The 27,105-nt window shown below is 40.7% G+C and overlaps 1 protein-coding gene across 2 annotated transcripts in view; it reads right to left on the reverse strand.

The window, feature by feature from the left end:
* Positions 1-27,105, reverse strand: part of igsf3 (immunoglobulin superfamily, member 3) — a 145,629-nt gene that overhangs the window by 111,850 nt on the left and 6,674 nt on the right. The window lies entirely within an intron of this gene.

The following is a 27,105-nucleotide window of genomic DNA, read 5'->3' on the forward strand; positions in this document are numbered from 1 at the left end:
GAGAGAGAGAGATCAGTGACTTACATTCACACCAATACATTCACGCTATTTCAAGTTCTTTCAGTTTTCTTCAGTACACCACACATAGACAACAGTTAGTATCATTGCATGTGTCTCTGTATGACCTAAACCACATTGGCAGGCCTTAAAACGATCCCCAGTAGACAGATACATTTATCCTTAATACTCCCACTCAAGGAACTCAACATATACTAAGACAACCAAACAAAGGCTATGAACTAGTGTCTGTGGCATTATTAGAAACGGCTAATGTCATGGAGCAATTAGGTTACAATCAGAGAATTCAAAACAAATATTTCATGCCCCATGTTGATGACATAAACCCCCTGAAAGCGGAGGCAGTCATTTTGAAATATTGGCTCCTACAACCAGTGACAGAATAGAAAGCCTCTGTTTCTACTTATGGCACTGTTGTGTGTAGTATCAGTGCCATATCCGTATTCTCTCAGTGCAGGAGACTAAATGATGACAAAATGTGAACAGTTGGAGGTGAAGAAACTGTCAGAGACTGATGCCTTGGATGTCATTGTCCAATCTGCAACAGAGAGAAAAAGGACAGCCCATCTGCTAGCAAGCCCCGTCTGGATGAGATGACATCACACGTATGTGGGTTTAAGAGAGACGGAGAGGGAGGGAATGTTCTCCACAGCTCACCAGAGCAAGGAGGGATTTAATTACTCTGGAGTATGCACATGCATTAATGTGCCACCACAGTTGAAATTAAAGTGAGTGGAAAAAGTGACCCTTGTCCTGACACAGACATAACAAACATTCCCCAATATCACTATGTAAATACATTATAATAATAAATATGCAAAACATGCAAACTGAGTTAAAGGCAAACAAACCAAAACATAAAAAAGCCCATTTTATCTGTCATTATCTGTTCCGAATGACTCACTCAGTACCTGCTCCTTTAAAAGGTACTTGTTTGCTTTAATTGAGAAGCTTTGCATCTTTTAAGGTGGATATGTTTGAGTATGAAATGGGACTGTTGTAAATGGCTGAAGCTGAACTTGTAAGTTTTTATTCAATGTTTGAATTTCAACAGAAACCATTTTGTAACTCGAGTTGCTTTGTGGTGTAGCACTTTCAGTTTGTGAATATCTGTATGTATGCATGTCCAGATATGCATTGGGACTGTATCCTGGGTGAAACCCCTAGTGCTTGATGTAGTCCTCCAGGTGGACAGTTGTTCCTGGTTGAGAGTACGCTGTGTGCGTTAGGCTGCTGCTTCTCACCAGTGTGTGTGGATTGAATGTTAAATTAAATTCTGAGGAGTGTTGATTGTAAGGTGTCCTTGACACTAGAAAGTTTCTTTATATTAAGTGTTTACATATAAAAAAAAAAGTGTTTTGTCAAGATCCTTAAATTAATGCACGCATGCATTTGAAAAGTGATTTTATATATATATATATATATATATATATAAAATATGTCCCCTTATATAGTATACAGGCTCCAGACATTTTCCAAGATGCTGGTGGTCTGCTAATGTCAGAACTCTAGTATTCTCATTATACTCTATTATGCTTGGAAGCTGAGAAGAGTAATGTCAGGAAATAGGACATGTACTGAGCAGCTTCTGGTTTGGCCAACTGTCTCCCACACCTTTGACTACATAGTTCACTGCTGGAGCTGTTTCTGGAGTCGGTCTGAAACCCAGCTCAACACTACAGCCATCCCGTCTAGCTGACTTATCCAACCATTCTCCCAACAAAATGCTGTTTGTTCATTCCTTCCTCAATACTACACAGTTAGGTGCCTCTGGCTCACACAGACACTGATTACGACTAGCTGTCTCTGCATCTCCTCATCACATACTACCTGCCTGATGCGGCCTTGTGTCTGTCTGCATGAGTCTTGTTTCATTGAGGAAACGTCCACACAGCCGCTATACCAGACAGAATAATCAGTGGCACATTCCCAATGGGTGACAGCTTTTCAGCCGGCAAAAAAAAACCCAGCAGAAAAGAAAATATAAGAAACCAACGGCAGATCTCAAAGGGTAAACAAGACAGCTGCCCTTGAGCCTTTACCTGCAATTATACAGGCGCATACAGGGCAAGAGGCTAAGCAGAGACCACTTCAGAGAGACCATATAATTCACCTGATGTATCTTTTTTGAGCATTTCATTAGACTTCACAGAGATGAATCTGTTATCTATAAAGGCTTTAACAAAGTCATCTTGAGGCCAGGAGAAGAGAAGCAACATTCACAGCATAATTAGATGATGCAATGTGGTCACTAAGCAAATAATGCCTAGTGTGTCAAACATTTGCGTATTCAGCGTAAGGCTTTTAGAGCTATAATTTTCTTATGGCTTTGATGTTTTACAGCTTCACCCAGTATTGTAGAGCTGCAGAGTTGTGATGGTTTTAACAATAGCTGGGATTATTTTGAGTGAAACTTAGATTGTGATTGTAATACCCAGGCATGCAGCACTCTACAGAAAGGCGTATGATTATAAGGTTTATTACAATTTGTCCAAACACTTACAAGAACAGCATGTGGGAATATCTGAAGACTGGCTCGTACGTGTAAGCAACCGAAAAAGTGACATAAAAAGGCACAACTGCGAAACGGCAAGAATATTACTAATCAAAACACCTTAATTGATGCCTTTCATCTTTAATTACAGTCTGATATGGATTATTATAAGATTTATTGAGCAGCACATCATCTTTCTGTGCAGGGAGCCATGGCATCTTGCAAGTTGTGTAATTCTTGTGGATGAAAACGACAGGCTGCTAGCTCATGTCCCATCAGTCTGATCCCCTCAGGACAAGGCTTTAATATGACGGAAACATTCTGGAGACATTAAAGTGGAACAGGCATGTCAGCCTCATCCCTCTCCTTTAGCGCCGCTGAGGAGCGCAGCTTTTTCATGTGAGTCAGGATCCATGTCCCACGAATAACCGGCTCAGGCCTGCCATCAGGCCTGCCGCATTAAAAATGGATCACATACAAAACATCCTGCGTTTAAACCCAACTACTCTCCTTCCTTACAGATGGGAGGGGGTGATGAGGAAGTGTCAGCTTTATTACTGCCAGAGGTGAAATCCTCGGTCCTGTTTGTGTGCGCGCGTGCGTGCGTGTGCCTTCAAACACATGGCAGTCTTCTTTAGGGACACTGCACCTGTTTTGAGGCTTCATGGTACGAGACTGGCATTTCATGGTTGATTTGACAGGTTTCCGGCTCCTGAGTCACAGGTTTGAGTCATGTTTTGGGACTCGCTCAGGCCTTGCAACATCACAACGAAACTTAAAACAAGCAGCTGCCCCACTCCCTCCCTCCCCACCTACTAATACTACAAATTTCACAATATTTCACAATATTTCATGAAGTCTAGCTGAATCTTGTTGGTCCAATTCACTGTGCGATATCATTTCAAATTTTAAATTAAAATGTCCATCTGTACAATGAACACAGACATTTTCCATAGACATAATGATAAATGGAGCTAATTAACACTACACCCAACTCGAACCTCAACCTCAATTAAGAAAAAAACCTTATTGTCTGTAAGAGCTTATCCAGTTCAGGGTCACGGTGGGTCTGGAGCCTACCCAGAATTACTGGGCGCAAGGCAGGAACACACCCTGGAGGGAGCGCCAGTCCATGGTGACACACACTCACACCTATGGACACTTTTGAATCTCCAAGCCACCTACCAACGTGTGTTTTTGGACCGTGGGAGGAAACCGGAGCACCCGGAGGAAACCCACACGGACACAGGGAGAACACACCAAACTCCTCACAGACAGTCACCTGGAGTGGAACTCAAACCCACGACCTCCAGGTCCCTGGAGCTGTCTAACTGTGACACTACCTGCTGTGCCACCGTGCCACCCTTTTGGCTTAGTTTTCTTTCTATTAAAATAACCTCACATTATAAACTGAATATAGTCTTGAGAAGTGAATGTATTTTCTGGAATTTCGTCTTGACATTTCACATAAACCAACGCTCCCAATACAAGCACACTAGGAGCAGTGAGCACAGCCCAGGACCCAAGGAGCTGTTGAGGTAAGATGCTATTACTAACTCATATGAATGCAACACACCACCACACCAACATCAGTGTCACTGCCGTGCTGAGAATTATACGACTCAAATCATAGCTGCTCTGGGTGGGTCCTGACCAGAACAGGGTGAAAGCGGGTAAAAAAGTATGCAGAAAAACAGCTGGAATAAAAGCTGTATAGCCAGTGCAGCTGAGAGAATAGACAGTGTGTGTAGAAACAAGGAAGTAGTCATAATGTTACGGCTGGTCAGTTTTACTGCTTTGTGTACTGAATGAATTTTAATTGTACAGCAGTGGTCATAACTATTAATCACATCTCACAGAGCTTGACATGACTGCCTTACCATTACTCAAATATCTCTGATGTAGTCAAGGGTGGCTCGGGAAAACTAGGCTTTCCAGATCTTCTATTAAATTTGTTTTACTGTGATATATCATAACGTGAATATCAATATGTCAACCACTTCTGGTCCTAAAACGGAGTACCCCAGAGTGTACTATTAAATATCTGTCCTATTACACTCTAAGATTATAAAGAGTGTCCCATGGGAAAGAGATTTGCGAATAGAAAAAAGGCCTGTTCGCAAACTGCAATAATTAAGGCCACACAGCAGTAAGGAAAGGATAAGAGAATTAAAGGCACATGAATGCTGAGGGTTTCTCAAGGAAAACTCTAAGCCTCATGGTATTAATGCCAGAAAAAAAAAAGGGGGGGGGGTATGAATTAACAAGGATAGAGCATAACTAAGGACGGCGAGAGAAAGATGGAATGAAAAAGTGGAAGGAGGGGCCGAAGGAGAGTGCGCATTTCAGTCCTTGGTCAGCAGAAAACTGGGGGGTAAAGGCTCTGATAAATCCCACTGCATGAAAAGTGATCTCTCCATCTGTGGCGTGCTGTTTGTTTTGCTTTAATTGCCTCTTGCAGAGCAGCCACCGAGGAGCTTTAATGGAGTGCCCTGTGTCCATGGACGCTAGCCATGGATCTGCATCGGCAGGCCCAGGAGAGCAACCTAAGAAACCCTCCACACACACACCTACCTTTCCAAACAATTGGGTTATGACAGCAATAAGTCCACCGGACAAACTGGCCCCCGACCATTAACACAATCACTACGGCTCTAACAAACCCAGAGGGGCAATTACAGCCAATTCTTCTTGCCCATCTCCACCGGACCCACAGCATCTCTCTCACACACACACACACACACGGGAACTCAACAGAAAGGTACTAAAAACTGTTGGACTGAAGTCAGGCAATTAGAAGATGCCTCAGTCACTCAAAGGTCTCAAGAGGGTGAGGGGAAAAATTGAACTGACTCTGGCAACAGCAGCCAAACCACCTGAGTGCATTTTCACCGTCAAACTGAATCCCTGAAAGCCGAAGACGGTTTAGGCTTTAAATTTATGAAACATACTTTGCAGAGAACGACCATGAATGGGGAAGCACCTCCGTGTACCAGACAGAGAGACGGTTACGCTCAGTAATGCATTAACATACAATTTTTTGACCCATAATCACAACCAATAATTCAGACTTTGTTAGAGCCAACACAGACACCAATATGCAGCGATTGTGCCAATGGTTGTGGGCCAGTTTGTCCGGTGGGCTCATGGCTGTCATAACCCAATTGTTTGGAAAGGTAGATGTGTGTGTGTGTGGTGTGTGGAGGGTGTCTTGGGTGACACACACAGGTACTGCTGGGCTGTTTTTAAAAACATCAAGCCAAAAGCATCCTGTTGGCAGTGTCCACTGATGAAGGATTATAGGACGACAAACACAAATATACAAGGTGGGCCAATAAAACGGGTGTGCCTAATAAAGTGTACCGTGAGTGGAGCCAGTGTTTATAAACTCCAACACACCAAATCATGCCTGCTCTGTGGTGGTTCTGACCACTGAAGAACAAGGAGAATTAACAAGAGCCATTAAGAAATGTATGAACTTTTGATTAGAACATTATTAAATCTCTTAACACGTACACATTCTATTACATAGTACACAACTTATGAATGGCTAAAAAGGCTGACCTTTTCCTCAAGCCCACCTTCAAATGGTCATGGACAATTCAAAATGGCAATACATTCATCAGATTTCTCCTGAAATGGAATTGCTAATCTATGTGGTCAATTTAAAGCAGTTTAAAAGCAGGCTTTTGCCTCTAAAAATCAATTTTTTTATTGAGAATTAGTCTGCCCTTTTATAAAGCAGAGATTTCTTACTAGTCAGATACATAGAACAGCTGCTCTATTCTCTGTAGGCATGGTGGATGACATGCCAACACACCGGCTTTACAGTCTAACAGATGCTTACTAACACCATCCAACAGTGTTTCCGTGTGTGTCTGTGTGTACTGATTTCATTATGGCTTTACCACTGGTCTATTTAAGTCCAGTCCAAACTTAAGTCCAACTAGAGAGAACTAAGAGCCAACTAGAAAGAAGAGAGGAAAAAAAAAAAGTGTAAATAAATATGATTTCTGAATTAAGAGATTTTCTGTAAAACCCACTGAGACCACTCGTGTTAAAAACCAATAAGTACTGTTCACAAAAGCAGACATCTGTGAGGTGCTTCAGCTGTGCAAGGCCAAACAACACACGCAGTCTTTCAGAGCCAGGGAACACACAGCAGCCAGGACAAGGACACACTGCTTCCTGTCTGTGCGTGTGAGCAGCTGGGGTCACAGCTGTAGTGATGTGTGTGTCTGTGTGTGAATGTAATTATGTGCGAGTTCTGAAGCAGTGTGCATGTCTACATTAAGTAAGATTATATGGAATAAGCCCGTTGATTGCACAGAGTCTGCTGCTCAGTCAGCAGTGAACGACTTTAATTGCAAGCTTTATTGTTGTGATGTCATAGCACATGGATGTTCGGTTGCTTGTGATTGGTCTAATATAATATTTATATTTAGGTTAGATTACAAATGCAGCTCACGGTCACCTCTGTCCCCAGTAAGTACGAATTTGCTCGTTGTCTCCTGGGCTCCCCTACCCATTGCGGAGTGGGATTCACGTTTAGAACACAGTCATGACCGATGTGAATATCCCTTGGCTCAGAAGCTTGATTTCAAGACAGTCTGTCTCAAATGTGTGATCAAATAAAATGAGGTTGACTATATACTGACTAATATACACAGGAATGTTATTACAACCATTAAGTGTACTTTAGTGATTTCAACCACACAGCAACCGACATAAAAGCACTTATTACCAGAATCGCTGCCTAACTCTATAAAGTTCACTAATCAGTCTAAAATTAGCATCAATCATTTTGAAGCTGTAATTTTAGTGTAAAAATACTACATAGTGTTCCTTTAAAGCACATTTCTGCTGATTCTGATTACATAATTCCACATATCTTCTTTTAGCTACATTAGCCTTGGGTCTCGAGTACAAAACTGAAGCATCACATTTTGTTTTTTCTCACTCTTGTTTAAGAGGATTAGAGGGAATTTGTGTGTGATAAAGGTAAAATATGCCTCTGTATAAGTGCGGAAGGACAAAAGAAGATGCATGGACAAAGTGAGGGTTCAGTAGATTGAGGAGAAGTATGACTAGTCTTCAGGGACCTGGAGACAGAGTCGGCCTCTCAGTGGCCAGGACAAGGTCGCCAGGGAACGAGCTCTGCATATGTACTAGTTTCTCTCCCGCCCCCTCCACTCTCTTTCTCTCTCACACACACACACCCCACAACAGCAAAGCAGAACTGGGCAGACCTTTACTCAGAGTGATTAATGAGGAGGGTGCTGTGCCCAGAGGACAGAGGAAATGAGTGTATGTATGTGTTCAGAGGTAGTGTGAGGACACTAGAATATGGTGTGTGTCTGTGTTTGGAGAGGTAAGCAGTAGATAATGAGCTCTGCAGGAAAGTGCACAAGCTGTGTATGTGTTTAAGTGAAGTGTGGGGGGGTTGTAATAAGAGGGTCAGACCATGAAAATGGAGGGAATGGAGTGCTGCCTGAGGGGAAAATACCTGTGTTATGTAGGTGAAGTTTGTAGGGAATCTGCTAATTCCCCTAATATGCCAATACACATTTCTAACCTCAAGGCAACAGTCCCTCTCGTGCAGGTATCAGACTGAGTAAATGTTAGGTTAGTCTGAGTGGGTGGGATGACCCATGAACCTGAGGTAAGCTTGAACAGATCACAAGAAAAAGCTGAACAAATCTGTGCTAGCAACACACAAGCACTGTGCAAGTCAGAAAGATGCATCCACTGTCTTTTTTTTTGGGGCACAATGAACAGCATCAGTAATTCACTGGAATAGCATTTTTAACAGCTATGCACAATGCCTCTGTCTGCCTCTCATTCACTTCCATCATGTTGCTAGTCAATGGGCCAGAGCAGCTTGTGTGCATGAATGTGCTCGCCTGCAAGGTTATTTAGATGAAAAATGAACAAATTCATATACAACACTGAGCCCAGCGAGTCAAAAAGAACTATATGTAACGGAGTACATTCATTTGTGCATGTGTGGGCAAATATACATCTACTGTATTTCCCCCCCTCCATCCCTCTGGGGCCTTTCAGCAGGGTGTATTGTCAAGGCTACTCTTTGAGGGGCAAATTTTCAAACCAGAGCTCATGAATTTATTTTTGATATCACCATTGTTGTTTTTTCCAACCTACAAAACAGGGACTTCTAAAGCACACAGACCATCATTTCAAGCCTGTCACCATTCTGGGCTCTGTAATGAGACAAAATCCTGCCACTAACTGAAAACTCATACAGCCTGTTGATATTTTTCCCTGTGATCACTTGAAAAGGAATTAAATGCACAGAGAGCATTTCAGAAAAGCGGGCCTCAAAGAAATGTGAGCTGTTTGAAATGCTCCTTCCCTTTGATCCTTCCCCTGGTACATTTTGGGTCAGCTTTCGCATTTTTATATACTTTCACTCCTTGTGGCCTCCTGTCCTTAGGAGCACAGAGACAGAGAGGGTCACCCTTTTTCGGCTGCATGTCTGATGGGAAGAATGTATAATGGACCGTTCTTCCAAAGAAGAAGCACTTAAGAGACTGCAGACTTCAGTGATTTTTGCTGGTGCAGCTGAGTGAGTCAGAAGAGAGCCACTCACTTTGGAGGAGCATTAGTGAAAGGCTGTAAGACAAAAACAAGGCGTCTCGGTGTCTGACCACAGACCAGGATGTAGCACTGAGGAAGAACAGCGCCAACGCAGTCCACAGGGGAGATGTTGCATAAGGTACAACAACAACATCATGAATAAGTGTCAAACAAGGTACTCGGGGACATGTGAAATATTTATAAATTACAATTCTGATGTTTTGGACAGTACAGAATATTTCATTTCAAACATTTCAGTTATTTAAGAGTTCTTGTTTATACGGACTCTAAGCAGCTTTTCAGAATAATTCAGAAAAAGTGAATTTTTACATGAAATTCATTCATTCATTTTCTGTAATCACTGACAGAACACATCCTGTACAGGGTCAGAGTGGGTCCAGAGTAGATCCGACTTTTTCAGTTCCGATGGCGATACCGATGCATATACTTTGCATATCAGTTGATACTCGATAATGATGCGATACCATTATTGAATTAATAAACCATATACCTCATCTTGTGGGAGAGACTTAAGACATAAGGATTGACTTAAACATTACTAACAAAAATGTTAAGAAAATAACAAATTAACAAATTAAATATACTGAAATTATAGTTATTTGTCACTTAAATGAACAATCGCGCAGGACCCCGGCACAGCAGAGTCAAAGTTCTTATAATAAATATAATGTATCGGCCAAACATGGAAATAAATAGCTTCACTTTGTCAAAGACACAAACAGTGAGAATAAACAAAGACCTTGGCCAAATACAATCAGTAATCAAACATTGTAGGCATGCAAACAATAAGAAATTATAATAATACATTTAATTTATACAGCGCTTTTCAAAAACCCAAAGTGCTTACAATAATAAAACAGAGTACAAAGAACATCAAAGACAAGCAACACAAAGAGTACAAAACAACACAAAAAAGTAAAACAAAAGTGAATAGCGTCCAGTGTGCAGCACCGAGCCACAGGGTTTAAATATGTCCCAAGATTGACGGTCATTGTAAATAGTAGCAGTTAGACCACGGCAGTAGATATAAACAGACCATCGGTTCGACAGAGCTGCAGAGTCTCTGGGTCCATAGCTGCAGTCAGTGGATATACAGGATGTGCTCTCCCGGCCGTCACCAGAAGCAGTGGCAGAAAACCACACAGTCAAGCACTGGCATCTGGATGCGCTCCTCGGCCGAATCAGCAGCAGCTAGCTCCGGTGTTAGCAAACCGCCATCCGCAAGGCAGCAGGAAAACAAACTCCCTCAGTTAACATCAGTCACAGCCAACAACAGTGAGAGCAGAACATGAACCAAAGACAATGACAGCAGGTTTCTCCAATCTACAGTCCCAGTTGAGAGAAATGGCAATCACAGGCAGGAAGTTGTCAAAGAGTATTGTGGACTTGGCTCCTCTGGTCAGCAGGCCAGACGTTAGCATCAGAGATAGCAAACAGCTAATCCCACCCAGCAATGGGGAAACCAGTCCACTCAGGTCCCCACACAGACAGACATCCATAAATTAAACAACAAACACGAGTGAGACACGGGCAGAAGCGGCAGTCACCAGACAGTGACAGCGTGTTATGATCCGGCACTGATGTCAGAAAGTCTTTCAGTGTGATTCAAAAATATCGGTCTCATGGATCAGCCTATTTATTTGATACCAAATCCAGCTAATATTGTTAATATCAGGACTGACATCAGATCCTAATATCGGATCGGCGCATCCCTAGTCCAGAGCCAACCCAGAATCATTGGGTGCATCACAGCTCATCATATCCCATCCACACCTATTGACACTTTAACACTGCTTATGGCAACGACATTTTTTTTTTTTTTTTTTTACTGTGGGAGGAAACCTGAACACATAGGGGAAACCTATGCAGACACAGAGAGAACACAACAAACTCCACACAGGTAATGACCAGAGCCAGGGATTAATCCATAAGCCCAGGATCCTGAAGCGGTGTGACAGCGCTCGTGACCCAAAAATAATTAAGATCAGCAGCCAAACAATTGTAAAATAATGCCATCACAAAAAACACTCGCAGCAACATTCCAATATCTATTGTATAACCTTCCAGGAATATTAAAAGCCATTACTGTAGAAAAAGGGAAATAAATTCCCTATTAATATTCTGAATATTAAACCCTGCATACACTGTATATCACAGCTCTATTTTTGGAAATTACTGGAATTTACTAAATTAAAAGAGAGAAAGAACAATGAGAATGAATAATGGCTAATCACATTTCCAGTTTTATATGCTTACTCTGCAGATGTTCATGCACTCAAGTGAGAGCGAGAAGTTTGCAGTAATTCACTCATGCCCAGCATACACAAAAATGGCATCATAAAAATGCCATCCCTAAGTGCTAAACATGTGCTCTGAGCAGAGACCGTGCACCCGGCGCACAGTTAAAACACTCACTCCATCATATCCCATTTCTTTTTCCCCCCTCACACGCTGCCTCTCCAACTCAGGAATTCTCTTTCTTCTCTACCCTTTGTCACTAGGCACGCGAGAGAAAATTCCTGCTGCTCAGGGTTGTTTTGTGGACCTTTTGAACTCTTTCAGAAGAGTTTAACTGGCTCAGGGAAGGGCAACGGCTGGAGCACTGAGGCTTGCAATGAGGGTCTAAATCCCTCATGAGAGGAGCTCTGCCTACATACCCACTGCACCTGTTTAGAATAACAGAATAACCCCTGTATCTCCATAAATAGGCATTGGTTTGGAATGGGGCACTATGGAGCAGCTGCACACTAGCCTGCAATCTCCATGCACCCCACAAACATCAGCTAGAATGGTGGACAGCTATTCAGCCCTGGACAATGATGCAGTGGAAAACCACTGAAGCATCATCCAATATCCCTGGAATGGGCTGGAGGTATTTGTGCTCCATACTGGTTTGCTAATGGTCTTGTGGCTGAATGTGAAAGTTTTCTGGCCACAAGAGATTATATTCTCTGTCTACATTAAAGTGGATTTTAAAAAAATATATCAGATAAATCACAAGTCCGTTATTTTTTGCCAGACTACCAAAAAAAGTCAGCCTAGAACAAGCGCTTGCTATTTGAGCCCGACTGTGTAGCTTTGTTAAAATGCACACGCACGAATAAGGTATTTGGCAAGTGGCCACATCTCTGCCTACCACAGACATCAACTGATAGCAGAGACAAAAGCAAAGCCATCCAGTGACTGCTGAGATGAGAGGTAACATTAACTAAAGCTGTGTTATTTCATCTTTGTCCTTGCCTGAAATATTATGGTAGTTAGGCCTGTCTCAATTACATACTCGCCAGATTGTGATTGTCATCATATACACGGATTATATTCTCAAACTTCATTCATTTTCCACAGGGCTTTCATTTTTCATATTCAACAAACAGAACGTGAATGAAGAGCATTCCCATCTAAGGAGAGATGAACAATCTGAAAAAGTACTCCTGCAAAACATAACTTCTTGTATGCATGTATTGTATGTAAGATATATGTACTCTTCCCCTTTCACCTCATGTAGTTAAGCACCCACGTCACTTCTGAAGATTGATGTTTTTACTTCTATTTTGTTTCACACTTGGGCTGATGGCCATAGGTTTCTTTCAACTTTTCTTCGCTCCACTCTTTGTTTCCATAGGTTAACCTAATAACTATATTTGTATAGAACTCTAATATAATTCTGTGGTCCACAGATTAAGCCTCTGAGGAAAAGCCTTGTAGTCTTTATTAGGCAGATGTTATTATTAATTGTTGAAGGAAATATAATTATATAAAGAACACTACACATGAATAAAAAGTATATTGTATATTTTGAACCTACACAAATGTAACACATTCTATAAAATTCAATTCTTTTGATATCTCTTTGAAATTCTAACAATGACAAATTAAGATTCAGATTTGGTGGTTCAGCCTACATGGGAACAGCCAGCAATCTGGTGTAAAACTGGCCCAGAAGAGAAGAGGCTATTTATTTGAAAACAGGTGACCCCCATCCCTATCTAAATGTTTGATTTCAGCAGAAATTATGGTACAGCTGGTCTCTGGATAATTCTGGACATACAGCATATACCAAACAACTGGTTTCCATGCCTTCATTCTTGTCCACGCAGACTTCGTAAAGTAATCTGGCTCCGATCTGCTGGAGGGAAAAGAGGAGCTCTTTTCAGTCTTGTCCCAAAGGGAGGGGAGATCAAGGACAGCCTCCCAGCACAGGCAGGCAGGGAGAAGGAAAATTCTAAAGAGGATTATGTGCACAGGTCGACAGATAGTAGGGAATAAAATACTAATCCAATCAAGTGCAACTCATATCTCCTGCTTGGAGAAACAGCCTCACTGCTTCATTAGGGTCCAACACCAGCGTCCTAATCTCTCTTTGTATAATCCCACATCACAAACACATGCCTGGGCAGCCACACAATGCCCAGATCTCACACACAGACACCTTCGTTTCTAAGGTGCACAAAGGCATTGCTTCAAACTCACAAAGCTCCATGCCAAGAACTTAGAGAGCAACAAAACTAAAGCTTACTGCAGACTTCAGTTTTCACATTCTCTTTTCTCCACTTTCTCACTCTTTTTTTTTTCCCCTCAAGAACAAGAGCTCCGATTTATCCACAGGTCTGCAGTCTGGAGAGGCAGGAAAACACACACACGCACACACACACACACACGCCGTGCTTCAACAAACACCTGAGCCAGAAGATAAAGCTGACAGAGAAGCACAACAAAGTCAGGGCACAAACCACCATGCTCCACTTAGGTAAAGGGCCACATTCTCACTTTCACAGTCAGACTCTTCTCAACAAACTTCGACAGCGGTGTTGCCTCAACTACACACCAGAGCACCTTCATATTTCATAGATATATATTTCATAGAGACAGATATACTATATAACAGTGCTGAACGACCTTTTGTCTACCCTTTGCCTTTATCACAGTTTCCTTTTGTGGGGGACAGCTCTAAAGCATAAGGATGAGCAGAAATGTAGAACTTGGGGGAGGAGGTGATTTGATTTTCTCCCGTCTCTCAAAAGATTAACATATTAATTCAAATAAAAATATCAATTGATAATAGTTTTGATGGCCTAACAAATCTGATATTATTGTTAAGAATCTCAGCTCTATATATTGATGTTTTCTTCCCTACAAGAATGCATTTCTCATATCTGATCGTCTAATATTTCATGAAAAATGTTAAATTAATTAATAATGTTAAATAATAATAATATAATAATAAATTTTTATTTGAAAGCACCTTTCAAGAGACCTATTCAAGCGCCTTTCAAGAGATCTATTGTACACTGTACAATAGATAATAAAAATAAAAAGTAAACAAAAGGTAAATGCACATAGATAGATACATAACCATAGAGACATATACATAATATCATCCATATGCTGGTTTAAAAAGATGAGTTTTGAGTCTGGTTTTAAAAACATCTACAGATGAACAAGCTCGCAGGGCAATAAATGAAGTGCGGGTCCTGTCCTTAGCATACTACAGTTTTTAAACATGAAAAGTTATGTCGTTAGTCTACATGAAACTGGGTTTGTGGTGAGTAAATTCCAGAGTGAAGGAAATGTGTCGTTTGGCCCTTAGAATTAGAATGCGTTATTTTAAATAAAAGGAATAAATTAGTTTTTAATTCTCTCATCAGAGACTTTAAGCTACTCAACCAAATCTGAAAATTGTCTCCTTTGACCTAATGTGGGACAGAAGGGCTGTGTGCAATGCTCAGTTTAACTTTTTTATCTGTATTGACTGGGTTGTATTATTCATGTGTTTTTTGCGTGCACATTGTTTTGGTTCGGCTTCACATGAAAGTGACTGCAATCTCAGTGGATTTCCACAAACCCATAAATGAAACAATTTACAAAATACAGACAAATAATGAAGAACGTCCAGTTCTCAGACCGAGCGTGAGGAGAGAAGACTTAAATGATAAAGCTCACTATTCACTAGTGTGAAGCATAGTGAGTCATGTCAGTCATGCAGGAAGAATTAGCTGCAAAAATATTTTCGAAACAAGATGAATTTTCCCTAAAGGAGGACTTCGGGGGTCTGTTTATGAACAATCTGCCAGTACTCAGCTGTTGGCTTGGGTTGCTTTAGTCACAGCCTGAAAACACAGGGAGAAAAAAAAATGCCAAAAGCAGGCAGCCTTGTGCTGTGAGATGGAATAACCTGGAGGCCTTAATCCTGACAACCTATACCATAAAAACACAGACATCTGGTAAACAAGTAACGTATTTTCAATTTATTGCAGGCTAAAACAACCCCGTTCGACCTACACATCTAATCAGCTCTTTATTGATATTGGAATGATGCAGTGTGCTGAATCCAAATGGAGCTCATTGCACATAAGTGTTTATGTGTGCGGTGGCAAGCGAAAGAGAAACGCAACACTAGGTGTCATTACTTTGCTGCTGGGCTGAGTTGAAGAGTAGAGAGACTAAGGGTGGCATCAGCGAGATGTTGTTGATGTGGTACAGTGGCAGGTATTGGCCTGCGGATGGTGCGCTGGGCTTTTTACACTGTGACCTCATGTTAAATAGCAGATTATATCCCCACAAATGAATTTGTTTCCACTCAATTTGCCAAAAAGCAATTTCCTCTGGGCCTCAGCTGTAGGGGTACAGGTGAATGGTGACTGGAGGGGATATAAGAGTGGGACTGAAGGAGGCGGCATGGTGTAGGTGCCTCTCAAAGGCCTGTAGAGTCATTACCACGGCAACAGAGAAATGAAGAGCACACATTCTCCCCCTGAAAATGGACTGAAGTACTATCCTTTTAAAAGATGACAGAGTAGCTAGAGAAAATGGGTGTATGATGACTAGGCATTAAGAGATGGAGTGAGTGATTGGCAAAATAAAAAAACACGGAAGCATGCACACACTGCTGAGTTTGTGTGTGTGTGTGTGTTTGAACTGGGATGATGTCACTGCTATTACAGAGTACTTGAGCTCTTCAGAATTGTATCCTACATTAAAGCATATCTATGGCCTGCATTAGCAGCCGCCTTTGGAAGTCTGGTAAATTACAAAGCCAACAAGGAGCACAAAAGCACTTATAAGGCAACCGTGGACGAGTCGGTCATTAGCGCTGAGCGCTTTTGCCCTGTCCATGTTAATGGATGGCTCGAATAAACAGTAAAAATGGAAGCTTTTCTGGCAACCAGAGCAATAATCGCTTCCAATTCAGTCGTCGACTGTCACTCTGTCTTGTGTTTCAAAAGCAAGCCGGCTGCTGAGTACAAAAGGTGAGAGAACTGGCCTCTGTGTAACACGGCTGTAGTCTTTTGAAAAGCAAGGCTCACTGTTCCCCAACCATTCAAGGCCCATAGATATCCACTCTGAAAAGAGCACATAATAGCATCATTATTCTCCAGATAAGCAAAAACAAATACCACTCCAAACCGTGAAACACATGAAGCCGTCTGCGGACCCTGCATTCAGCGTCTTGCGTTTCCCTGTCTCCGTTTTTCTCCACGAACCGCGTCTTTCCCCACTGGCCTGAGATTTGTCTTTTCTCAAGTTCGGAATTTAACTGCTGAATGGCTTACAGCGTATGCCTCTCAGCCCTCGGGCCTTCACAGCCCGAGTGAGTTAAAACAGGAACAACAGCCTCAGGCCCGAGGAACAGGTGGTGCTTGCTACCACGGTCTATTTCACACACCTCACACACACATGGTCATCTAAGACTCACCGCACACCTGACACATACTAAGAGGCCAGCCATGGAACATGTACACAGCAAGCCAAGACCTTTATGTGAACCACGTTTATGTGATGTGCATGAAATCGCTGGAACACATGCGTGCCTTTCATGTGAATTGTTACACTGAACTGAGAAGGGATCAGGTGGCAGTTACACTGCTAGTAGGCAGCCCGGAGTCTGCTACTCTCTGACCTACTGCTCAGAGTTTCATTTAGCTCTCCAGCCACAGAGAAGGAGCTGCCAGGACAAAAGAGAAGTGATCCATTACACAGTTTGACTTAATAACACTCTTTTGTTTACTACATAATTCCATATGAGTTTGTTCATCGTTTTAATGTCTTCCACAGTCATTTACAATGTAGGGAAAAATGAAAAAAAGAAAAAAAAACCATTGAATGAGATGATGTCCAAATTTTTGACTGGTACTATACATTCACAATATATGGGGAAATATTGCAAAGGAAACCCTCCCTGAGTAGGTGTGTCCAAACATTTGACTGGTACTGTAAATAAACACGAGTAAATTAATATTTTTCTAACCATACACATAGAAGCCTTCTACAACAGACACAATATAATGTTTCCTGTTTTCAGTACAAACAGACACACTGAGTATCAATTGGAACTAATTAAAAATATATATGTATTATTAAATAAGAAATACAAAGCACAATGTAATTTAGGATCAGAATATTTTTCCACCTCCTTGTCTGAGTCTCCCCAGTCACAGTGCTGGACCCATAAAACGAGCAAAATAACTAAAAGCCAGAGTTTCCAGTCCTGGTTTCTCACTCCTGGGCCCTTGTGCTGAACTAAGCTGTGGCTCATCCTTCTTTAAAGGAGCAGGCAGTGAAACTGTTTTGAACAGTTTGCCCATATTCTTGTATTGTGAGAAAAATTGTTAGACATAGCAGTGTGGCATTTAACATACATCAGAAACATTTTAATTTTATCGTTGTCATTCTTATTTCTGATTTCCTATTCATAGTATGTTTTACTATCGATCAAATTTTGATAAATTAATGTCACAGGGTGGCACGGTGACCCAACAGGTCACACAGCTGGGGTTGTGAGTTCAAGTCCTGCTCCGGGTGACGGTCTGTGAGGAGTTGTGTTCTCTCCGTGTCTGTGTGGGTTTCCTCCGGGTGCTTCGGTTTCCTCCCACGGTCCAAAAACACACGTTGGTAGGTGGCTTGGTGACTCAAATGTGTCCATAGGTGTGTGTGAGTGTGTCTTGCCCTATGAAGGACTGTCGCCCACTCCAGGGTCTGTGCCCTCCTTGCACCCGGACCCACCACGACCCTGAACTGGATAATGAACTAATATCTCTATACAAGCCACACTAGAGAGGAGCAGTAAGTGTGTATGTGTAATTTCCCCTATACCACAACTTGCTCTTTTTTAACAAGCCTTGACACCTCACCAACTTGCGCTCTATTTTTCCACTAATCCTGAAGACAACCAGAGGTTAGCACATACGCAATCCACACATACATTTGCACATTCTTTTAGCATCCGTAGCATACAAATTAGACCAGAACAGCAGTTTTAAAATACTGTGTGAGTGTTTTTTCATTGGAAGTGTAACTGTGAAAGATTAATCAAGACAAAGCACTGACTGACAAACATTAATCAAAATGAAGGATTGTTATGGACTATGTATTTAAAAAAAAGACACGGAAAGAAGCAGATACTGAGTGTCCATAAGAATAGCACATGTTGTAAACATGGATGGAGTGTTTATTGATCGTGATAGTTAATTTACTAGTTAATTTCATTCAAGATCAATACTAATCTCAGCTTTACATTGCCCTTACTGTAGCACAGGAGGACAGCAGAAGGAAACCTTGTTTGTATAAGAAAGAAGGCCTCTTCAGAAGCCCTGTGGCATTAACCTTACACCTTAAGTCTCAGGTTCACGAAGGCCACAAATCAGACTTGCACTCTTTCAGTGCTGTGTCAGTTCATGCTTCACTTTACTAGCCTGGGGACAGAGGTACACACTAAGATCCTCTAAGGGCTCAGGCATTATATTACATAAGTGCCGGGAGCATGTTAACTACCAGTGATTTACGACCCTGTCTGGCCCACCGTAGGTCTGACCTCACCTTAGGCTGTGGCCCCTCACAGCTGTAGAGGATCTGGAGGAGTTGTGTGCCCATGTGGAGAAACAGAAAAATGAGCCCACCACAAACACTACCACCAGAGATGACTGACCATTAATAAAGTTCTATATGCATAAAATCTATACTAGGGCGGCACAGTGGTGCAACAGGTAGTGTCCCTATCAGCTCCAGGGTTCTGGGGTTGTGGGTTTGAGCCCTGCCTTGGGTCTGAGAGGTGTTTGGTGCATTTTCCCTGTGTCTGTGTGGGTTTCCACCAGGTGTTCCAGCACATAGTTAGTGAATGTGCGATTGTGTGCCCTGTGATGGCCTCAGAGACAGCTCGGATACAGAAGTTTCATTGGAAGAAATTACCATTAGTGCAGCGCAGTTCATAACTCATTCAATTAAACACCTGCACAATCCATATTCAACAATATTTTTGGATAAGAACGAGTGTGAGTGTGAGAGAGAGAGGAACAAGACAAAGATGGACAAGAACAAGTTTAGGAGTGAGGGGTAAGGAATTGAGCATTTTCCAAATTATAATTTCAGCATAAATTAAATGGTATTTATTTTCTAAACTCAGTAGGGACGCTGTGTTTACACCAGGGCTGTGCCATATCATATGGTTTGCAATAATATGATCATAATTTTTAAAATGACACAAAAAAAATCAGTATTATGATATTAGTAATATTCAAACTTTTTAGGTAATGACATCATGCAGTTACCCATAATACAGCATATGTTCTTTTCATGAGTCATATAGCCACAGTGAAGTACAGTGGAAAGTGGCCCTGAGGTGGAGGAATTTGCTCGAAAAAGTGGAGCGGCTTGTGGAGGAGGTTTGGTTATAAAATATCTCGTTATCACCAAAATACCCTGAAATATTGTGATATTGCTTTGGGCCCATATTTCCCACCCCTAGTTTATACTGCTAAATAAAACTGATTTGGCTTTAGAAACCTAAGTGTACAACTTAAACTGTTTGTCAGATCTGTGTAATCCAGCCTCCTGAGGGGTCTGCTCTATGCTGTCATTATCTGTTTGTATTTTATTATTTGGATTGGGGATATGGCCAAACATAGCTTCACAATATAATGAGACATTTTTATCAGCTCACAATATGCTTCATGTTTAGTTTATCAGAGGCTGGTGAAGCCAGAACCACTAACAACCTCCAGCAGGGTCACATTTTAAAAATAAATATATTTAATCACTTTGGATAGTAAATTATTGATTTCACATACTGCATGGCAATAATTCCAATAAAGCGGGAAAAATTATGCTCTCTAATAAAACATGCACTCAGTCATTGTTTAAGTACTAACAAAAGAGATCTAAAATAAAATCCCATGTGCTGTAGCTGTCTAGGGTTTTGTCCTATTTTCTGAAGACTGATTTGAAAACACTACAAACAGCATAATTAAGAGTATAACTACTCCTGTTTGTCTGGATATATAAATGTGCGGTTATAAAGAAATGAAGCCCACCCCTCACCAAAGAATAAATAAATAAAATAATAATAATAGTACTCTTAATAAATGTTTTTAACATGGAACCAATATGTGCTGATGCATGTCTGGTTCATGTAATGCCTATCAGTTCACTTTCCTGATTGTTTGAGGCTAGATACAAGTATAGGAAATGAATATAGGAAAACTTTATTTTCTTTTATCATTTTTAATGTGGTATATTCAGAAAAGAAATAGGATTTCCTTTGTTTTCCAATTGTCAAATTATTCATTTCTGCTCCCCAAAATCTGAATTTCAGAAAAATGAACAAACGGCTCTTTATTCCATTTTCTTATTTTCCCCTTGACTGGGTCTTGTAATGAAAGTGATAGGACTGCACCATCACAACGGGGGAGACGTGCTCTCTGAATGTAAACCATAGACACAAACCACTGACTTTCCACTAAACAGCGGATAACGTCTTCATACTTGTTAAGGGCCAACATTATACAGAGACACAAGGAGCGTGTCAGCATTTACTCGGTCAGTGTGGTCAAACCAGGTTCACTTTCTCGAAAACGCAGTCATGCCATGTAATCTTCTCTGTGCACGTCTAGAGCAGTGTTTCTTAAGGAAAAGCACAGAAAAACTAGACTCTAAACTTTAATTACACATTATTTACTGAGGTTTAATCACAAAATCAAGCCTTACTTGTCAAAAAATAAGTGTTATAAGCCTTAACCCAGAGAGCAAACCAATTCAGTGTTCCAGATATTAAAAAGTAAAATCAAATATTTTATGCGTATTGCGTAAACGCTGACACTGCTGCAGTACCCGAGTACAAAGACATTATTCGTAGTTTGGTGGGCAGTCTGTGGTTACCATGCAGAGAGGTACAGCAGGTTGGTCTTTCCCACTGTGATAGCACAGTCCTATCACTTTCATTACAAGACGCAGTAAAGGGGAAAATGAGAAAATGAAATAAAGATTCAGGGTTTTTTTTTTCCTTTTCATTTTTTCTGATTTTGGAGAGCAGAAATGAAAAGTTTGAAAACTGGAAAAACAAAGGAAATCCCATTTCTTTTTTTAATACACCAAAAGAAAAAAAAAGAAAAACTGAAGTTTAAAACAAATTTCCTATATTTGAATTTAGCCTCAAACGATCAGGAAACTGAACTGATAAACGTTACACAGACCCATGTCTGTCCCCAAAGGCAACGTGATAAATATTATCGGTAAACAAAATGTCTTCTGTTATCTCTGTAAATATGTTTACCATACTGCTCACTCCTACTTAGAATTTCTACAGCATGCTCCCACTATTCTTTTCTCCATCCCCTCATGAATAATTCCTAGCATGGGATGCATACACCCCTTTTTACTATTCTATCCATCAACAATAGACACATTAAAATATTTAGTATTTGTGACCAGTCCACTCAAACGTACCCTAACACCCCCCTACCAACACCAGAGTCACACTCCCCACCACTGTGTTCACTCCCTGTCTGGGTTTTTAGTGCGTCTGGTCTGGTGTCTAACTGGACTTCTCTCTTATTCCATTAACAGGGCAACATTTTATCATCATAAGTCAGGTGAGTTCAGATCCCTATACCCCTGAGTACACAACCCACATGGAACAAACATCTACCACACACACAAACTGAGCAATAAAGGGTTAAAATATCTCACTCCTTATGAAACACACACACACACCCAATTACTGGGAGAAGTTTTGCAGATTTGTTCAGCAAACACAAAACTCTGTAATTACAAGTGAATATGGACTTGAGTAGCTTCTGTGAATGACAGCTTTTAGCTCTGTGCACAAAATCTCCATCTGCATGTTTGTGCATCCAGCCTCAGACTGGAAAAGGAAACTAATTAACTATTAATTAGTCTCTTCTGACATTTTTTCCATTTGTTTGTGGGTTTTTTTTAGTAATTGTCAGTCACACTATGCTTTTATGTCACCACAGGGACTAAAAACAAGCAGAAAACCGGAGCCGTCATTCCCCTTTTTCTTATTTTTTCCAATCCTACTGACTTCTTTCTATCGTCTACCATGCTTCCGTTCCTGATGAAAGCAATCAGATAGCAGCCATTTGACTAGAGGCGCATGACTGACTGCTTTACTCTTCTTGGTTTAAGTAATAAATGTGGGTTACACACAGTGGTGAGAGTGCAGTCTCTGTCACCTTTATTCCAAATCCAGAAACCAGCCTCAAATATAACCAGGGCAAAGGGCAAAACATGCCCCCATATTCAACAATGAACAATACAATATTATGTGTAATAAAAGTAATAAACCAATACAAATCTACTCATTAACCAATTTTCTGTTTTAAGGCCTGTCCCAAGGGTACGCTTAGTGTGAACGCTGTTCAGAGCATCGATCTCTGTTTTTTGGAAATCGGGGGTGTGGGGTTCGTTCTAGTGGACTCTATTGCGCTCCTCTGCAGGTGTGGATGCAATCAGCTCTTGGAGCTGCGTGTGGGGTGCGTGTTACACCCCTTTCCACGCCTAAAAAAACCACACTTAATAGAACTGGAGAAAAGTTACTGTAATAAAATCACCTTATGAAGTGAGTGTGTGTACTGAGAGCACGTAGAAGAACCACATTGACCTGCACGAAGAAATACCCTGCTTCCCAAAAATATTGCTCCTCACTGTTAGCATCCATGGAAAACCACTATAAACAGTAAATGGATGAAGTATCTTCCTAACATTCTGAGAGCTAGCACACAGAAAAGTGACGTCTCTAATTGCGCAATCGAACCACAGTTTGGATGAATTTCTTGTGTGTGGAAGCAAACCACAAAAAAAATAAAATAGAGCCCCTCCAGCAAACAAGCCCATAATCGGTCCTGGGTTTGGACTCAAGTATTTGGCGCAAATGCGAAAAAGACCTTAGAGGACATTATGTTTACTTGATGTTACCAAAACCTATACAGGGCAGTAGGAGCTGCTGAGTTTCAATAACACAGAAGCAAGAAAACTCAACATCCAGCTTGGCCATTTAAACAATGTGGAACAGTTAATCACATTATATGGCAACTAATAATGAGCTAATACTAATAATCATGAAAGATCAGGACAGATGTGCACATGTATTAAAATAATACAAATGCCCTTCCAGATTCAATAAAGACAATGCAAAAGAAACTGCTTTGACATCTCTTCTCGACATGCCACAAGATTAAAACAGTTGATATTAAAGAGCTTATGTGTAGATCTGAGTAAACTGATAGGTAGTATTTATACTATTATGTTCAATCATTTGAGTAAAATATACTCCCAAATTTCAGTTTGTCGATGCAAAAATTCCCCACTTATGCATTACTTCCTGCTGTATCCGAAGTCTGTCTGTGTCAGTCTAATCATCAGGGCTTGCTTGACTACTGAAGCATTAAGCTACAGAGGGAAGTTGGTTTGTAATGGTCTATATGGATAGGCAGGAGTCTGACACTTGTGCTGTAGCCTTCAACCTCGCCTTATGGAGGATCTGAAACATTAAAAATAGTTTTGGATAAATAACTGAAATGCTCTGAGGCATCTCTGGGGTAGAAGAATTAGGGTAGGGGTGTGTGGGTCTGTTGCTCATGTCAGTGTTATTTTCTCAGCTGTTAATAAGGCGACTGTAGTCTGGTATACCCCAACAACTGTACATACCAGCACTTCCTCAAATAAAATGTGAGGTTAAGGGGAGAGGAGGGAAAGAAAAAAAATAAAAACAAATAAATTTAAAAAACACAACACAACATCAGGCCAATTACTAAAGATCAGCTCCCACTTAGAGATCAACCTCCGGAGGAAATTTCTGCTGCCTTGGTTGCTGGTCAGGTTTTAATATGAGTTCCTGTTCTGTAATTGTGAATTAGCTAGAGGCACAGAGAGGCTTACAGGAGGATGGAGAGATCCTGTTTACCAGCCAAGGGGGCAGGAACATTAACAAACAAACACACCCCCCACCGTGTGTTCCCACCTTATCAGAGCCTCCCCAGGCACTGCACAGACAGAACAGATGTCCATCATTCTAATTTCTCACACAGATGCGCACAAGAGAAAAAGAACTTTGAAGTACCCTTCAAAAACACAGGTATACATACAAGGGCATGAGCAAACATGCACACAAATCAATAAAGCTTTTGGGATGTAAATACATAAAGTCAAGATAGTACAACAATTGTGATAACAATCAGGACACACCTGATCTAAGCAATGGCCTGTTTGAACTCTTCTAAAGAGAACAGAAACAAAGGAATAATGTGTGGGAATTGGGTACACAAATTAACAATGATAAAATACAACTCTTGTAAAGTCTTTAAACAGATGAGGATATCCAGTCACATACTGACCTTTCCAGTTAGGTGCTCAAACCAGAGCAGCAGTTTTAGTGTCATATCAAAATACATGTCTCATAAAGAGAGATAGTAGAGAGACACAGCTGTAAAATATACCTTTCACTGTCCAGGTCCTACAGTCAACACAGAGTCTAACCTTCCTGATGTCATGTAAAATAAAGCATGTACATATGCCGGCTAGCTCCACCCATTCATGTTGAGGTTCTAAGTGATGTTTTATGCTGGACTGCTTTTTTGGAATAAGAATAACATTAATACAAATGGCTGTTTAAAGAATAACAAAAGACTGGAAGACATTATGTAAAGCTATAGTAAATAAACCAACATATATAAACATATTGAGTGGGAAACGGACAATTAGATTTTCTTAACCAGGTGTCAAAAGGACAAAGGTTAAAGGTTTATACTGAAGCAGTTGTTTACACATGCCATGTTCCAGCCATAAAATGTAAGAATTATGACTTGGATTTGTGAATTCACTTCCACTTAGTTCCATTCACAAAAAAGTGATAGACACCAACACAAACCCACAAACCCAGTTTCCAGTTTACACTACAGATGGGAACATTTATAATACTTGCTAACACACTTTGCTTGGAACCATAAAAGTTTAGCTAAGGAGAAACAGACCTAATTGCAGCCAAAGGCAACTGTAATATTAGCAGGACATCATTACCAGCAGCTGACTGTCCTCTACTATCAAACATTTTTATATTGTGAAGGATAAGCTTTAAGAGATTACAATAATCACATCTCCTTCACACATTATACCATATGTCCCATCTGTACTGCTTTATTGCACATTGTAACAAGCAAAAACAATGAGGAAAATACCTTCAAACTATAGGAGCAATGTAAAAATGAAGAGACCTCTGTGCTAGATTTACAATGTCATGTGACAAAAGAGATACACAATAGAAAGAGTACACAACACCAGCTTAATTAGAAGAAAACAGCAGCTGCACATGCACATATTATAAATAATTAGGGACAAAGGAATTTGCACATGCAGATCCACCCTGAAATGACTGACAGTGATCCAAACCCAGAAGCATTAGATCTATGTTATGAATGCAAAAACACATGTGGTGCATATTCTTTTTCCCCCTCAGTATGTCCTGAATGTCCGCAGATGTAAAACAAATGATGAATAGCATAAAACACTGTGTCTAGACTATCATGCACCAGTGGAGTGTGTTATGTTGAAGTGGACGTAGTTAGGAACTATAAGTGTCTTGTGCTGAAACCGGATGACACACTGGACTGGCCAGAAAACTATTTCTTAATTAATTTATTTATTTTACACTAAGAGGCAGAGCCAGCTCAGTTTCCTGAGGCGGCCAGAGTCATATTTAGGCAATATTCTATCAGTCTGTTGTTGCAGTTGTCTTTTTTATTGCTGCGGTGTGGTGGGGAAGAGAGAGAAGAGAGACGGGACAGAACTGGACAAGCTGGAGCAGGTTCAGAGGTTGGAATGGAGCGGGACTCTTGTTTAGGGTGCTGCTCTTCATCATAAATGAGGACGGTCACCCACTGCGCACCATCACTGTGGAAAGCATGAGTAAGTTCAGTGGCAGGTTGCTGTCACAGAGCCTCTCAAATGGTTAGACTTGGATGATTCTTTGTCCCAGCAGGACCAGAAGGCAGCAGAGGACTGTGTATGTTTATACACACCATCACCACATGTCACTGCAGCGCTGAGAACAATCCACCACCTAAAATCATACCTGCTCAGTGTTGGCTCTAACCATTGAATAGCATGTAGAAACAGGGTTAAGCAAGTATGCAAAGAAACAGGTAGACCACAGCCTGTAATTATAGAACTACAAAGTGTGCCTGTATGGTCAATAGAGCTGATAAAACAGTTAGTGTAGATACCATGGTATATATATATATATATATATATATATATATATATATATATATATATATATATATATATATATATATATATATATTAGTCTAATTACTATATTAGCCTAGTTTACACTGCAAATCAAGACACTATCCACCATTTTCTGGAATTGTGCGTTCTTGCACATTTATCACTGCTATCCATAGCTTCCATATTTACATGTCCTTATAGCTTAGGTCTGTGTAGCATTAATAGTCAATGCATATTTATATACATTAAGTATTGCATTTATTTAGAGTCTACAGATATTAATGCAAATAATGTTTATGAAGCATTCATGGCTATGAGAGTGCAGTTATTTCCTGTATGTTGTACCATCCGTGTAGTGCATATTTAACCATGTTGGATTTTGCTACTGGATGCTAAATTTCCTTTGAGATCAATAAAATATTTATCTATATACACACACGCGCACACACACACACACACAC

The sequence above is a fragment of the Hoplias malabaricus genome, chromosome 12 (genome assembly GCF_029633855.1).
Source record: "Hoplias malabaricus isolate fHopMal1 chromosome 12, fHopMal1.hap1, whole genome shotgun sequence".
Taxonomy (NCBI): Eukaryota; Metazoa; Chordata; class Actinopteri; order Characiformes; family Erythrinidae; genus Hoplias; species Hoplias malabaricus.